Source organism: Palaemon carinicauda, chromosome 1 (assembly GCF_036898095.1).
Source record: "Palaemon carinicauda isolate YSFRI2023 chromosome 1, ASM3689809v2, whole genome shotgun sequence".
NCBI classification, from domain to species: Eukaryota; Metazoa; Arthropoda; class Malacostraca; order Decapoda; family Palaemonidae; genus Palaemon; species Palaemon carinicauda.
Window position 1 is genome coordinate 204,255,263 of NC_090725.1, and position 17,500 is coordinate 204,272,762.

At 44.2% G+C, this 17,500-nt stretch overlaps 1 protein-coding gene across 1 annotated transcript in view; it reads right to left on the reverse strand.

The window, feature by feature from the left end:
• Positions 1-17,500, reverse strand: part of Ctr9 (RNA polymerase-associated protein Ctr9) — a 154,293-nt gene that overhangs the window by 32,388 nt on the left and 104,405 nt on the right. The gene's annotated exons all lie outside the window — the stretch shown is intronic.

A 17,500-nucleotide genomic window follows, 5' to 3' on the forward strand; every position in this document is an offset into this window, starting at 1 on the left:
ACATTCCTATCCACTCTAGCTGCTAACTCATTTCTTACACCCGTTCTCACCCTCACTACTTCGTTCCTAACCCTATCTACTCGAGATACACCAGTCATACTCCTTAGACACTTCATCTTTAACACATTCAATTTCTGCCTCTCCGTCACTTTCATTCCTCACAACTCCGATCCATGCATCACAGTTGGTACAATCACTCTCTCATACAGAACTCTCTTTACATTCATGCCCAACCCTCTATTTTTTACTACTCCATTAACTGGCCTCAACACTTTGCATCCTTCACTCACTCTCTGACGTACATCTGCTTCCACTCCACCATTTGCTGCAACAACAGACTCCAAGTACTTAAACTGATCCACCTCCTCAAGTAACTCTCCATTCAACATGAAATTCAACCTAGCACCACCTTCCCTTCTCGTACATCTCATAACCTTACTCTTACTCACATTAGCTCTCAACTTCCTTCTCTCGCACACCCTTCCAAATTCTGTCACTAATCGGCCAAGCTATCTTTCGCGTCTGCAACCAGTACAGCATCATCTGCAAACAACAACTGATTTACCTCTCATGCATGGTCATTCTCGTCTACCAGTTTCAATTTCAATCCTCGTCCAAGCACTCGAACATTCCCCTCTCTCACCACTCCATCAACATACAAGTTAAACAACCACGGCGACATCACGCATCCCTGTCTCAGCCCCTCTCCCCGGAAACCAATCGCTCACTTCATTTCCTATCCTAACACATGCTTTACTACCTTTGTAGAAACTTTTCACTGCTTGCAACAACCTTCCACCAACTCCATATAACCTCATCACATTCCACATTGCTTCCCTATCAACGCTTTCCCCAGATCCATAAATGCAGCATACACATCCTTACCTTTTGCTAAATATTTCTCGCATATCTGCCCAACTGTAAAAATTTGATTCATACAACCCCTACCTCTTCTAAAACCACCCTGTACTTTTAAGATTGCATTCTCTGTTTTATCCTTAATCCTATTAATCAGTACTCTACCATACACTTTTCCAACTACACTCAACAAACTAATACCCCTTCAATTACAACACTCATGCACATCTCCCTTACCCTTATATAGTGGTACGATACACGCACAAACCCTATCTACTGGTGCCATTGACAACACAAAACACATATTAAACAATCTCACCAACCTAAATAGTACAGTCACAACCCCTTCCTTCAATATCTCAGCTCTCACACCATCCATACCAGATGCTTTTCCTACTCTCGTTTCATCTAGTGCTCTCCTCACTTCCTCTCTTGTAATCTCTCTCATTCTCATCTCCCATCACTGGCACCTCAACACCTGCAACAGCAATTATATCGGCCTCCCTATTATCCTCAACATTCATCAAACTTTCAAAATATTCCGCCCACCTTTTCCTTGCCTCCTCTCCTTTTAACAACCTTCCATTTCCATCTTTCACTGTCTCTTCAATTCTTGAACCAGACTTCCTTACTCTCTTCACTTCTTTCCAAAACTTCTTCTTATTCTCTTCATACGAATGACCCAATCCCTGACCCCACCTCAGGTCAGCTGCCCTCTTTGCCTCAATTACCTTGCGCTTTACTTCCACATTTTTCTCTCTATATCTTTCATACTTCTCTACACTATTACTCTGCAGCCATTCTTCAAAAGCCCTCTTTTTCTATTCCACTTTTACCTTCACTCCTTCATTCCACCATTCACTGCCCTTCCTCATGCTGCCTCCAACAAACTTCTTGCAACACACATCACTTGCAATCCCAACAAAATTTTCTTTTACTAACTTCCACTCCTCCTCTAAATTACCAGTTTCTCTTACTTTCACTTCGTCATATGCCATTTTCAACCTTTCTTGATATTTACTTTTTAACCCCGGTTTTATAAGCTCTTCAACCCTCACTAGCTCCCTTTTACATCCACCTACTCTATTCTCCCACTCTTTTGCTACAACTAATTTTCCTTCCACCAAAAAATTATCATACAACTAATTTTCCTTCTACCAAAAAATGATCAGACATACCGTTAGCCATACCCCTAAACACATGCACGTCTTTCAATCTTCCAAACATTCTTTTAGTTATCAACACATAATCCATTAACGCCCTTTCTATCACTCTTCCATTTGCCACTCTTACCCATGTATACTTGTTTTTATCTTTCTTTTTGAAAAAGCTAGAACTTATCACCATCTCTTGCTCAACACACTTATCCACCAGTCTCTCACCACTCTCATTTTCAACTGGTATGCCTTCTACCTTTCCAGCGCCCACTCTAGCATTTAAGTCACCCATGACAACTACATAATTCCTTCTACCCAGTCCTTCTACGCACCTAGTTAATTAATTCCAGAACTCATTCCGCTCTTCTTTACTCTTCTCACAACCTGGCCCATACGCACTGACAAAAGTCCAACATTCCCTACCCAACCTAACCCTTACCCACATTAACGTAGATAATATATCCTTCCATTCCACTACTTTACCTGTCATCCATTCACTCAGCAATAAAGCCACACCTTCTCTTGCTCTTCCCCTTTCGATCCCAGACACTCTACCAAACATTTCACCAAACATCACCACCTTTCCTTTTTATCTGTCTCACACAAAGCCAATATATCCATCCTTCTATTCCTAAACATACAGTACTTCCAATCTCATATCTTTTACTCTCTATCGTACTACATCCACGAACATTCAAACACCCCAAACCTAGAATGCGGGGAGCAGTCACTCTCCCCCGGCTCCACCTCTTTGATGTCTCACAGGATTATAATACAGGAGAGGGGGTTCCCAGGCCCCTCGTCCCGTCCCTTTTAGTCGCCTCTTACGACATGCAGGGATACATTGGCGCTATTCTAATTGTTTTTATGCCCCCCGCGGCCACACTAAATTAGATTTTTTGTCTAAACTTCTATCATGTATAACAATGTAATCTATCTTCTTTTTGGTGATATTTACTAGCTACTGGACATCATATATCTGTTAACTTGCAATTTTTAATAAAATATTTCCACTACTCTCTGACCTTGAATCTTAACTTTCAATGATTACACAGTTTTAAAATAATTTCTTTGAAAATATTAGTTTCTCATCCTCCTCACTTTTCATAAGGTGATACATTAGGTTAGATGTCATGAGTTCACTAATTTCAATGCTATTCTTTATTCGAGTACAGTACTTACTTGGCACTCGTTATCCTCCCTCGTCTGATAATAACATAGCAAGTGTTTGGCAGTATGGCAGGATTCGTAGCAGCGAGAGATGAAAAAATTTAAAATACAGTACTTTATTTTTATTCTGAGTTTGAGATGTTGGCACTTTTAAATTAATAGCTTCTTACTTTTCCAAGATATGTACTGCATGTTAAGAACGATAATAGTGAAGCTGAGAATATGGCAATTTAAAGCTTATAATGAGGTGTAAATGACTGATAGCAGGGAGGTAACCATCCCCCAAATAGCTCACTGACAACTCACTTAGGTAGCAGCTGGGAATTTTAGGGGTTGGTGTAGGCAGGAAAGGACTCAGGTTTGTATAGTTAGGAAAAATACAAGTTACCTTAAAAAAATGAATTATTTATTCCTACACAAAATACAAAACATTGTTCTTTACATCGGAGACTCATCACTAGGCAGGTGGAAGCCCCTGTTCCAACTGGCTGAAACATTTATCCTGGGAACTCAAAACCTGAGCATAAGATGCTTAAAGGGTTAACGTTCTGGTCATCTCGTGCACCAGTGGTGTGACTATATCAGAGGGCTCATGGTAGTGGCTTCAAGGGTTCTTTCTGAGCTGTAATTCTCTGTGTTGTACACCTAGCAAAATCATTTAAAGGAGCTGAAGTCCTTTGAAGATCTTTCATGATTTTTTTGGCTTGCTCGGATACATCACACTCCATCGCAAGGTGTGTGAAGAAAAAGACTCCCTCATATGTACATACGGAACAACTGCAAGCTGAGTGATCTTACATGTTAACCAGATTGAGTCCAGCTGGCAAGGTTCTGGATGCTGTACCCCAGGAGAAGGGAAGATTGAAAGAAAAAAGAATGCCAGTCATTCCTTACTTCCCTTCCACACTAACTCGTAACCTTTGCCTTCATCAGAAGCTTATGGTCCTACGGAAGGAGGCAAGGCATTTAAGATCACCAGCTGTGCAGCTATGACAGGCCCCAAGGAGAAAGTATCCATGCTTCTGATGTCATGAGCTTTTATTCATGCTCCTCCAATAGAGGAAGCTGAGGAGCGAGAAAGAGATCATGTTCCTGGAAATTATCTTCTTAGTCCTACCTGTGCTGACAAACAAGTGTCACCGGTAAGGTCTTACAACACTTGTAAACTAAGGTGGTGTCTTAGAACTCTCTCAGAAGACAATAACACCTGATTAGGATCATCAGTTACCTCACTAAGGCATAAGATCTGGAAGGTTAAAAATCTAGAATCTGAAATGAACAGATTTTGAGTTTGGCTACAAAGTCAGGTACAAAAGAGAACAAGACCTGCCTCCACCCTTTTTATCATTACCTTATTACTAGCTAAGCTACTACCTTAGTTGGAAAAGCAGGATGCTTTGACCAAGAACTACAAGGATAATATCCCAGTGAGGAAAGAAAATAAGGAATAAATAAACTACAAGGAAAGTAACAAACAACTTGCATAAAATAATTCAAGAATAGTAACATCAAAATACATCTTTCATATTTAGAATAAAAAGAGATATGTCAGCCTGTTCAACATAAAAACATTCACTACAAGATTGAACTTTTGAAGTTCCACCAATTCAACTGCCTGAATAGGAACATCATTCCACTATTTGGTCCTTGCTGGAATAAAACTTCTAGAATACTGCACAGTGATGTTCAAAGAGACACCATGAAATTTTCTAACCCGTTTAGCAGAGTCTAAATCGAGTAGGAACACTGTTTCTAAGATAAGGTCTCTGTCAGGACCTTCCTTAACAATTCATAGGGAATGTAAAACTTCAACTACGTTCCAGGATGGAGGTCTCGCTTCAACTGGAGGACAGGCATGCTAGAAACTGTATAAGCATGGAGATTTCCTTCAATTTTGAAGAAATATCTACTCCCTTAGACTAAAGACCTAGCACAAGGCTGAGCTATAGGCTTTTACTACTGAAATGGAGCAGATTTTCTCCTTGTGGAGGTATAACAAAAAGTCAGCGGTCAAGGTTATAGTGGCTGCGAGAGGAGGTCACCTCTCCCATTACATCAACCACAGAAGAATATCCACTTGTATTGGTACACAGCTGTTAAAGACTTGCAGATGTCCACTTGTATTGGTACACAGCTGTTAAAGACTTGCGGAGATACTCAGACATCTCTTTTGCAGTCTTTTGTGAAAAGTCTTTCTCTGAGAGGAGATACTGAATAACTTCCACACGTGAAACCGAAGGGATGATACTGCATGGCAAAATATCCGGGCATGAGGTTGGTATAGAAGTCAGGAAGAGGAGCCAACTCCCTAGGAGTTTCTGCCATCAGAAATAGAAGGTACGGGTACCATTCCTCGAACGCACCTTCTGGATCTGGAACAGGAGAGCAATAAACGAGCAGCTTGTGGTTTAGCGAGGTCAAGAATAGGTACACTGTCAGGGATCCCCACAAAGTCAGGATCTCCATCGCTATCCGATGACACAAAGACCATTCGGACCAAACTTTCTTTATCCTCCTGCTCAGTTTCTCAACTATGATGTTCCTTCTGCCTGGAATGAAGTGGGCTGTAAGGGCGATCTAGTTGAGCTCTACCCACTCTAAAGTTTCAACTGCCATCTGACCCACCTGCACGATACTGTGTCTCCTTGCTTGTTGATGTAGGCTAACACGGTGGTATTGTTGCGTATCAATACCAACAAGTAACTTGTCTGCTTTCAACTCTTAGGATATTTATATGCTCCGGTTTCTGTCTCGGACCAGAGCCCCGAAGCTAATGTTGACAAAGATGGCTTACCCACCCTTCCTTAGATGCATCTGTGAAGAGAAATGTTATTTTTATTAATAAAATAAATTTTTGAATATACTTACCCGATGATTATATAAGCTGCAACTCTGTTGCTCGACAGAAAAACTCTACGTTCAAAATACGCCAGCGATCGCTATGCAGGTAGGGGGTGTACATCAACAGTGCCATCTGTCGAGCAGGTACTCAGTACTCAATGTAAACACAGAACCAATTTTCTCCTCGGTCCACTGGGTCTCTATTGGGGAGGAAGGGAGGGTCCTTTAATATATAATCACCGGGTAAGTATATTCAAAAATTTATTTTATTAATAAAAATAACATTTTTCAATATTAAACTTAGCCGGTGATTATATAAGCTGATTCACACCCAGGGGGGTGGGTAGAGACCAGCATTACTTGTTTACATTATTATGAGCTAAGTATTTTGTATTTCATTTTAGCAGTTATTCAAAATAACAAACATAAAATAAATAAGTACCTGGTAAGGAAGTCGACTTGAACAATTACTCTGCCTTTTTAAGTACGTCTTCCTTACGGAGCCTCGCGATCCTTTTAGGATGCTGAGCGACCCCTAGGATCTGAAGTATCAAGGGTTGCAACCCATACAACAGGACCTCATCAAAACCTCTAATCTAGGCGCTTCTCAAGAAATGACTTTGACCACCCGCCAAATCAAGTAGGATGCGAAAGGCTTCTTAGCCTTCCGGACAACCCAAAAACAAAAATAAAACATTTCAAGATTAAGATTAAAAAGGTTATGGAATTAGGGAATTGTAGTGGTTGAGCCCTCACCCACTACTACACTCGTTGCTACGAATGGTCCCAGAGAGTAGCAGTTCTCGTAAAGAGACTGGACATTCTTAAGATAAAAAGACGCGAACACTGACTTGCTTTTTCAATAGGTTGCGTCGATTATACTTTGCAGAGATCTATTTTGTTTGAAGGCCACGGAAGTTGCGACAGCTCTAACTTCGTGTGTCTTTACCTTCAGCAAAGCTTGGTCTTCCTCATTCAGATGGGAATGAGCTTCTCGTATTAACAGTCTGATAAAATAGGATAAAGCATTCTTTGACTAGGCAAAGATGGTTTCTTAACTGAACACCATAAAGCTTCAGACGGGCCTCGTAAAGGTTTAGTTCGTTTTAAATAGAACTTAAGAGCTCTTACAGGGCATAAGACTCTTTCTAGTTCATTTCCAACCATACGATAAGTTTGGAATATCGAACGATATTAGCCAAGGCCGAGAAGGCAGCTCGTTTTTGGCTAGAAAACCAAGTTGTAGAACATGTAGCCGTTTCGGATGAGAATCCGATGTTCTTGCTGAAGGCATGAATCTCACTGACTCTTTTAGCTGTGGCTAAGCATACCAGGAAAAGTGTCTTTAAGGTGAGATCTTTACGGGAGGCTGATTGTAGCGGTTCGAACCTGTCTGACATAAGGAATCTTAGTACCACGTCTAAATTCCAACCAGGTGTAACCAAACGACGCTCCTTCGTGGTCTCAAAAGACTTAAGGAGGTCCTGTAGATCTTTATTGTTGGAAAGATCTAAGCCTCTGTGACGGAAGACTGATGCCAACATGCTTCTGTAACCCTTGATAGAGGGAGCTGAAAGAGATCGTTCTTTCCTCAGATATAAGAGGAAGTCAGCTATTTGAGTTACAGAGGTACAGTACTGGTCGAGGATACGGATACTGACTTGCACCAGTTTCGGAAGATTTCCCACTTCGATTGGTAGACTCTAAGGGTGGATGTTCTCCTTGCTCTAGCAATCGCTCTGGCTGCCTCCTCCGAAAAGCCTCTAGCTCTCGAGAGTCTTTCGATAGTCTGAAGGCAGTCAGACGAAGAGCGTGGAGGCCTTGGTGTACCTTCTTTACGCGTGGCTGACGTAGAAGGTCCACCCTTAGGGGAAGTGTTCTGGGAACGTCTACTAGCCATCGAAGTACCTCGGTGAACCATTCTCTCGCGGGCCAGAGGGAAGCAACTAGCGTCAACCTTGTCCCTTCGTGAGAGGCGAACTTCTGCAGTACCTTGTTGACAATCTTGAACGGAGGGAATGCATATAGATCTAGATGTGACCAATCTAGAAGAAAGGCCTCTATATGAACTGCTGCTGGGTCCGGGATTGGTGAGCAAAATATTGGGAGCCTCTTGGTCATCGAGGTTGCGAAGAGATCTATGGTTGGCTGGCCCCAGGTGGCCCAAAGTCTCTTGCATACATCCTTGTGGAGGGTCCATTCTGTTGGAATTATTTGTCCCTTCCGACTAAGACAATCTGCCATGACATTCAAGTTGCCTTGGATGAACCTCGTTACTAGTGATATGTCTAGACCTTTTGACCAGGTGAGGAGGTCCCTTGCGATCTCGTACAACGTCAGAGAGTAGGTCCCTCCTTGCTTGGAGATGTACGCCAAAGCCGTGGTGTTGTCCGAGTTCACCTCCACCACTTTGCCTTGAAGGAGAGACCTGAAGCTTTTCCAGGCCAGACGTACTGCCAGTAGCTCCTTGCAGTTGAAATGCATTGTCCTTTGAATCGAGTTCCATAATCCCGAGCATTCCCGACCGTCTAATGTCTCACCCCAGCCTACGTCCGATGCGTCCGAGAAGAGAACGTGGTTGGGAGTCTGAACAGTCAGGGGAAGACCCTCTCTTAGGTTGATATAGTCCTTTCACCAAGTCAGACAAGACTTTATCTTTTCGGAAACCGGGATCGAGACCGCTTCTAGCGTCTTGTCCTTTTCCAGTGAAAAGCTAGATGGTATAGAAGAGGACGGAGGTGTAGTCTTCCTAGTGACACAAATTGATCCACAGATGACAGTGTCCCTACCAGACTCATCCACAGCCTGACTGAGCAGCATTCCTTCTTCAGCATCTTCTGGATGGATAGCAGGACTGGGGGCTGATCGTCTTGTTCAGCAACGTCCTCATCAGAGGGTTCCTCATCCGAAACTGATGAGGAAACGGCAACGGAGTGGGCAACGTCTGACTCGCTGAATCCGGTCGCACTGGTGGATGCGTGACGGAGCCGGACGCAATATCATGGAACTGCTGCACAGTCTGTGAACTGTCAACAACCATGGGTGCGCGAGGAAGTACAGCGTCAACCCGAAACTGTCTAGACCGTCTGGGTTGTGCAGTCAACACCCTACCGGGTTGCTGAGGTTGACGCACTGCGTCACAACAAGTCACCTCTGCTGGTTGTTGAACGTCCTGAACGTCAACAACCACCTCCGAGCGTCGCTTAACGTCAACGTGCGGCTGGCAACCCACACTGGGTCGCATCGGTGGAGGAACCACCTCAACTGGCAGACGCGAGTAGGTTACCTCAGCGTCAACAGGGCGCACAACCGACCGGTTGGAAGGTTGTTGGCCAGAAGGAGGAACCACCTCAACTGGCAGACGCGAGTAGGTTACCTCAGCGTCAACAGGGTGCACAACCGACCGGTTGGAAGGTTGTTGGCCAGAAGGAGGAACCACCTCAACTGGCAGACGCGAGTAGGTTACCTCAGCGTCAACAGGGCGCACAACCGACCGGTTGGAAGGTTGTTGGCCAGAAGGTTCTTCTCCGCATTTAAGTCCTCTATCAATGACGCAAGCTTGGACTGCATGTCTTGCAGCAAAGCCCATTTAGGGTCTACGGGAGCAGGTGTGGCAACAGACGGGGTTAGCGACTGAGGCGGAACCGTTTACCATCCCTGAAAGCCTAGTTATGTGTGACATAATAGTACAGCAAAACTTCAAAGGCTCGACAAAAGCTGAGAAGTTGACCTGTAAACAATTTGGAGCGTCTCCTGGCTAGGCGCCAGGGCGAGTCTACCAGAATTGAGAAGTCTATCTGGGCAGAGGCATGAACTCCCAAGCCGAGAACTTCTCTCGTGTCATATCAGACTCTCGCTCTATAAGCCAGTTTAAAAGAAGGGAAATCAAAGGCTGTATCCCTAAAACTCCTCCTGGTGCAAAAACCAGTCGCCTAGCCAACGTAACGCTCTCTAGGAGAGCGAGAGAGCACTAGCTTAAAAACAACGGCTTCGAAGTAGCTAGGCCTAGTGTAAGTTCTGACGTTAAGGCGAACGAGGAGCAGCAGTTACAAGATCCGGACGAAGATCCTTAAAAAAAAATCATCATGATTTAATTAAAGTCCATAGGAGGCTAAGCAGCTTAATGCTCCTCTCCATCTGACAGAGTCCTCAAGGGAATATCAGTAGTAGGGAGAACAGCAACTTCCTCATCTACAGGAACCTTGTCCGATAAAAGCTAGGTTACCTCAGTGAGTCTCTCACTGGTGCATAAGTAGCAGACCAGAAGGCAACGTCATGTAACTGCTTGACAGTCTGTGAACTGTCAACAACTGAACTGTCAACCACAACAGGTGTGTGAGGACATACAGTGTCCAATCGAGACTGCTTTGACTGTCTAGACTGAGCAGTCAAAACAACTCTAGAATGCGGAGGTTGACGCACCGCGTCAAAACAAAACAACTTAGACTGTTGTTGTACCTCGCGAACGTCAACGGAAGGTTCCGTGCGTCGCTGAACGTCAACATGCGGCTGGCAGGGTACACTGGAACGCATGGGTGGCGGGACTCTCTTGGAGTGCGGCAGAAGGTCGCCTCAGCGTCCACAGGACGCACAACCGTGGTTGGTTGTAGGCTAGAGGTTGGTGTAGTGTCAACCTTCTCCGCACGAAAGTCCTGCATCAATGACGTTAACTGAGACTGCATGGTCTGCAGCAAAGACCACTTAGGGTCTACAGGAGCAGGTGCGGCAACAGACGGTGTGACTGCCTGATGCGGTACCGCTTTGCCTCTCTTAGGAGGTGAGCAGTCGTCGGAAGACTGCAGCGAGTCCGAACTGACCCAGTGGCTACGACTGGGCCGTTGGACTTGCGCGGAAAGGACCGACTTGCGCTTAATAAGCCGCGAAACCTTGGTCCATGGTTTCTTACGAGAAACCTCTTCCGCAGACGAGGAATAAATGGGCTCTCTCGTCTTAGAGTGGGTGGGGCGATCTTGGGTAGATACGCCCGAAACCACAGAGGGAAAACGTCTGTTCGTTGATCAAGGCCTCTCGAACCCATAAGTCGTTCGACATTACTTCTCCCCTGGGCTTGGGAGCTTGCAAGAGGTCCCGGACTAGGTGAACGACAGGCACGAACAGACGAACCCTCGGACGCAACACTGTAACACTTTGCGCATATCACTTTATCGATTTTCTGTTTTGCACTTATTTCACTGAAATCGAAACTTTTACTGATTTCTACCTGAAACACGCAATTCTACCCTTCATTAAAAGGTAGTAATTGCGAAATCAGTCGTAAAATGCAGCTCATTAATACTAGCAAAAAAAAAAGAAAACATATATTAAGATAAAAAATTCAGTGGCTGGGAAAGAGACTAAACGCTAGTTCATATAAACTACGTTTTCAATCTCTCACCGCACATAGCCTGGGGACAAGAATAAAACCCTAGAAACGTTTTACCTTTCTCCCCGTACAGAGACTAGGGACGAGAGTAACACGAGAACAACGTTACCCGCTTGAACGGAACGTTTTCTCTCCTCTCTCTCCCTCCGTCTCTATCTCTCTCTCTCTTTCTCTCTTGATTTCGCACTAAGAGAAGAGAAGAGCCCAATTATATATCGTCAAAAAACATGTTATTTGACTAAAGGAAAAAACTGAAAGGTTTTCCAAATAAAAAATTCCTTTAATTTAGAATTTAAAACATTTAAGCTAAGAAAGAATGAACAAAACGTCAGAATCGATTTACTCTTACTGCAAAGTGAAACCGTGAAACACTCTCTCTCTATCGTAACGATAGAGCGCATGTTGAACGTCCTGAACGTCAACAACTGCGTAGTCTAAACGTTAGTTCATCTTTGAAAACAGTACGAAGACTATCAAAGAAATTCTTTCATAAAACATTACATTTAAAAAGTTTTAAATTCTTTAAAGGCTAAATACGATATAACGGGCTCAACGTTGATTAACTTCGGTTCCAAGTTAGGACCGCCTACTATCAGGAAAGGTCGCATATAAACAAAACATAAAAATTTATTTTTATATGTTTATAATAAATGGAAAGTTAATCGAAGAGGCCTAATAAAGGCGGAGAGATATAAAATATATAGATCTATAACGTGTTAAGCAAAAATACTAAAAACCTAAACACACTTCCGTCTAAGGGAAGGGTCGGCCATTTAAAAGTGAAAGAGAGTCCATACTCTCTTTGTCACCATAATTAAATCTATCCAAAACGAGTTCAAGTTTTGAGATGAAGATAAAACACCTGCATAGCGAAAGCTCAAAACTAGAATAGTGTACTTCACCAAATAGTTGTGAAAACAAATCCAGTTAGTAACAGCGAATTAGTAGGTCTTGCCGGTAGCCCGACAGAGAGAAAATTGGTTCTGTGTTTACATTGAGTACTGAGTACCTGCTCGACAGATGGCGCTGTTGATGTACACCCCCTACCTGCATAGCGATCGCTGGCGTATTTTGAACGTAGAGTTTTTCTGTCGAGCAACAGAGTTGCAGCTTATATAATCACCGGCTAAGTTTAATATTGAAAAAAAATTCTTGATGCGGAGACGAAAGAGGGCATCCTTTCAAGATATTTGACTCATCGAACCACCACTGAACATCCTTTAAGGATTTTACTCCTACTGAAACTAGTGAGAGCAGATGATCCAGGTGTTGGGACCCATGCTGTTTCAACTCCCATCGCAGGGACTGGAGGTGAAGGCGTCCGAGAGGAACTAGGTGTTCAAAAGATGACAAATGGCCAAGTGGGCTCTGTCATTAATGGGCCAGCAGGTGGGGTAGACAAAGGAAGGGTCGGGCCACACCTCTGAGATAGGAGATTTTTTCCTGAGAGGGAAACACTTTTCAGATATCCAGGCCTAGATATATCAGTCTTCCTGTGGTAGTAAAGACTTCTTTTGTTTACCATGATCCCCAGATCTCAGCAAAACACAAGAAGCCTGTCTTGGTGAAAGAGAAGGATTTCCAACAACTCAGCCAGGATTACCCAATTGTCTAAGTATTGAAGTAGACGAATACTGCTTGTGTACACCCATGCCGAAACTAGAGTGAAAACTCTCATAAAAACTTGAGCAGCAATTGATATGCAGAAAAAAAATACCCTGAACTGGGATACTCACCAGCTACCGTCATTCTTAGGTACTTCCTGGAAGATGGATGAATCAAGATTTGAAAGTATGCATCTTTCAGGGTGATCGCTTGTCTAACTGTTGCTGCTGTCTCCATCTTGAAGTTTGCTGAACTAACCCATTCAAGGCTGAAAGATCAATGACTGGTCTCCAGCCTCTAGACATCTTTACAAGAAAGAGTCAACTGAAGAAGTCTGGGGAGCTTCCCTTGATCTCTTGAAGGGTGCCCTTTTCCAACATGGCCTGGAGGGGGAGAGTTGGTGAACGGGAGGAGGTACCTGGAACGATGGACTGCCACATTCCAACATTCTGCACTGTGGGACCTCCACCTCCTCCACTTGGTCTAGAGGCATCCTCCCACGGGTGGTATTCCAGAGGATTGGCTCTTAAAGAAGTCTTTGACCTCGCCCTCTTCCTCGGCCCCTGTTACGCCCTTGGCCATGCTGAGGTTAAAATGGTCCGAGGTCTTTTCAGAATTGAAGCTTGAGGCCAGATGACATCTTTCTGAGCCTGCTTGAAAGGTTTGGTGGTTGGGGGGGCTGACTTACCACTACTAGAGTTAGAGGCTTGAGGCTGCTTGAAGGACACTGCTCGATAGAGCAGTTAGTTTTGCATGTCCTTCCTTCATTTTTCTGTGGCCACTGCCACATCTTCTGCCAGGAAGAGTGAAGGACCCTTGATAAACGAATGTACGAACTGTCTTTCAGTCCCCACACTCCTTTTACCTGGAAGCTGCCATTGGAGAGATGGCTTGTGGCACCCTTACAGTCCCTAGAAATATCTTTAGCCTGTTCTCGGTGCTCCCTTCCAACTTCCTTCAAGGACCTCTAGAAAGATGGTGAGTGATCAGTATCAAACTCAATAGGCAACAGCCTATAGTTGTCTATCACAATCTCACCTATGTGCCACTTTGGAGCGGCGTAATCTACACCCTGTTCCTTATTCACTTTCTGGAACGGTAGTTGATCTGAGCCAGCTGTCAATCTACGTTGTCAGGATCAAACTCTGGATATGGCCAGGATTCTGATGTCGGTGAAGTGATAGGTAAAGGATATCAAATTCACCTTGGTCTCGAGCTTCAGTGGAGAAGCCACTTGCCCGGCCCTATCCTTGGAAGGTGAGTACTATAGTGACTCTTCGTGACCGGTGCCTGGAGGGAGAACGCCCAATGCGCCCAAAACGGGATCCGGAGTGTTGATCTTCATGTGGAAAGGAATAAGGCTGGAGGTCAAATTATCCAGACCTAGCACCTGAAGGATATCTAGAAGTTTGCTTATGGAGATTTGGTGAAATGAACTTAGCACATTTGGAAACAAACTACTTAGGGACATCTGGTGTGACACGCCCAGAGCGTTCTGGAATTATTCACCTTGTGTGTCTATAAGATTGCCAAGACTTCTAAGGAAAATGTCTCCTAGAGCATTCTGGAGTGAAGCGCATCAAGTGTTCGGTTGAAACACGTCTAGAGCATTCTGGGGTGACGCGTCTAGTGCATTCTGGGGTGATATGTCCAGCATGACCTGAAAGCACACACTTAGCTTCAGAAGGAGATGACCTGTGAGTTCTCTTGGAAGAGTGAGCAGTAAGTTCAGGGGAAGAGCATTTAGAAACGTCTCGAGATTGGCGAGTCCAATCTGGAAGGCCATCTTCTGGATGAGTTGCGCTCAGATGGAGAATGCTAGGTTGAGGCTGGTCAGGGCAAGGTGCATCCAAGGGTTGGACTAGAAGGTGAGGTTCCTTCAACAGTAACGTGTCCAGCTGAAGTGCGTAAAGATCAGTGCACATAAGAGAAACTACTACAGGAGAAGTGCATCTGGAAGATTTCTAGATATATGAGTGGAGGTGCTTTCTATAGAAGTGTTTGCTGGTGATGCATGCCTGGAAGATGAGCTCAATGGTGAAGAGTTGCTGGAATCTTGCCAGGAACCTGTAAACCTGAAATGGGAAGCACACTGTGCACATTCTGGAGAAGCGCATCAAGAAGATGCTCCCATAAGAGCGATGAGCTCGCTGGGATGAGGTGCCCTTGTGAGAGACACTCGCCGTAGGGGATTTCCTAAAAGAGATGCATCTGGATGAGCGCGACGGCAATGCGCGTCTGGAAGAAGCCCGACTGGAAGCTGCCTGAAAAAGGAGTCGTGTTTTGAAGAATCTCCAGAGGAAGGAGAAGAGTATGATTGCCTATGCGAGGCTAAGCAATACTCCCCCTCTGAACAGTAGGGATCTCACAAAAGCTGAAGCACAACCTTGCATTCGGGCTCAGAGAGTACTGAAGGAGGAGACCTCCTTGAAGGGGGAGGATTGGTCACACGCTCGTCTGTCCTTTGAAAAGGAGAAAGGCATTCAGGAGATTTGTTACCCATGGCAGGATCTGATGGTACTTCTTAAAGGGCACCTGAGGGTTGTTGACTTGTGCGGTAGGAAAGATGGATCAGTTCAAGTACTTGGGGTCTGTTGTTGCAGCAAATGGTGGAGTGGAAGCAGATGTACGTCAGAGAGTGAATGAAGGATGCAAAGTGTTGGGGGCAGTGAAGGGAGTAGTAAAGAATAGAGGGTTGGGCATGAATGTAAAGAGAGTTCTGTATGAGAAAGTGATTGTACCAACTGTGATGTATGGATCGGAGTTGTGGGGAATGAAAGTAACGGAGGGACAGAAATTGAATGTGTTTGAGATGAAGTGTCTAAGGATTATGGCTGGTGTATCTCGAGTAGATAGGGTTAGGAAAGAAGTAGTGAGGGTGAGAACGGGTGTAAGAAATGAGTTAACAGCTACAGTGGATATGAATGTGTTGAGGTAGTTTGGCCATGTTGAGAGAATGGAAAATGGCTGTCTGCTAAAGAAGGTGATGAATGCAAGAGTAGATGGGAGAAGTACAAGAGGAAGGCCAAGGTTTGAATGGATGGATGGAGTGAAGAAAGCTCTGAAGGATAGATGTGAGAGGCAAGAGAGCGTGCTAGAAATAGGAATGAATGGCGACCGATTGTGACGCAGTTCCAGTAGGCCCTACTGCTTCCTCCGGTTGCCTTGGATGACCGCGGAGGTAGCAACAGTAGGGGATTCAGCGTTATGAAGCTTCATCTGTGGTGGATAACGGGGGAAGGTGGGCTGTGGCACCCTACCAGTACCAGCCGAACTCGGTTGAGTCCTTCGTCAGGCTGGCAGGAGAGTAGAGAGGAAAGGTCCCCTTTTTTTCTCATTTGTTTGATGTAGGTTATCCCCCAATTGGTATATGTATGTAAGGATGTACTCCAAAAAATTAGGGGAAGTGACTTGGTAGACAGATAGATGAAGATGATACTATTTTCTAGACATGATAGTTCAGAAAAAAGGAATAGAATACATTACTGGTGTTTTGGTGGCATTCTGCATGGGAATGGCATTGTGGATGGGAATCAGAGGGGGAGAACACCACGTCACACTTTACAGAATTCTTTCTGAGCAATTTGAAAAAGAATGCCAACATAAAAATATATTAAACTAGACCTTACATAATCACGAATAAGGACTAGAATCACTAGCGTTTCAGTTGGTGGTGGGATAAGATGTGAGGATCCCTACATCTCTAAGCTAGGGGGTTTCAGGGGGGTTGTGTAATGCCTCGGGTAGGGATTGTTGACATTGGTTAGAGAGAGTGGTCTGATTACAGAAGGTAACGTAAAAAAAAAAAAAAGACTAAAATAGCTCTAACACAATCAGGAATTCAGTAAAGGCTAGAATCCTAAGGCCTTCATTAATTGGCTGAAGAAAGAAGGAAGAGGGGCTAATACCAAGGAATGGAGGAGATTTTTAAGTGAAATTTCCTAAGTGTGAACTGTGTGATATACGACCATGTGCTGCACTCTTTTGTATGATATACAAGTAATTTCAACCTCCATATGGTTTGTATTTGTAAATGACGCATCCGGGACATCATTGTGTGTATTACAGGGCATGTTTTAACGTTAAGTGACATCATCGAAGCGAAGGGGTTAAAGATGATCCTGAAGGCAAAGAATCCCTTTTGGACTTCTTTCTTCTCCTGTCCTATGTCTCCCACTAGGAAAATGGCCACTCTACACAAGATGACACTCAAGAACCGGAGCCATGTCCGGTGAGGATCGACAGTCACAGCACTCATAAAGGTGCCAAAGTTTTTGGCGACACTCCTAGGCATTTCCACTGTTGGGGAAGGCATTACCTCCAAAACCACAAATGCTCAAAGTGAAACAAGCTGGCAAGGGAGAAAGAAGAAATATTAAAAAGGTTTTCAATACAGTATTCCCAGCCAGAGAGAATCTCTGATCCCACAGACGGCTAATACAGTATGGTCCCGAATTATGCGATTCCCCATTTATGCGGTCGCTCT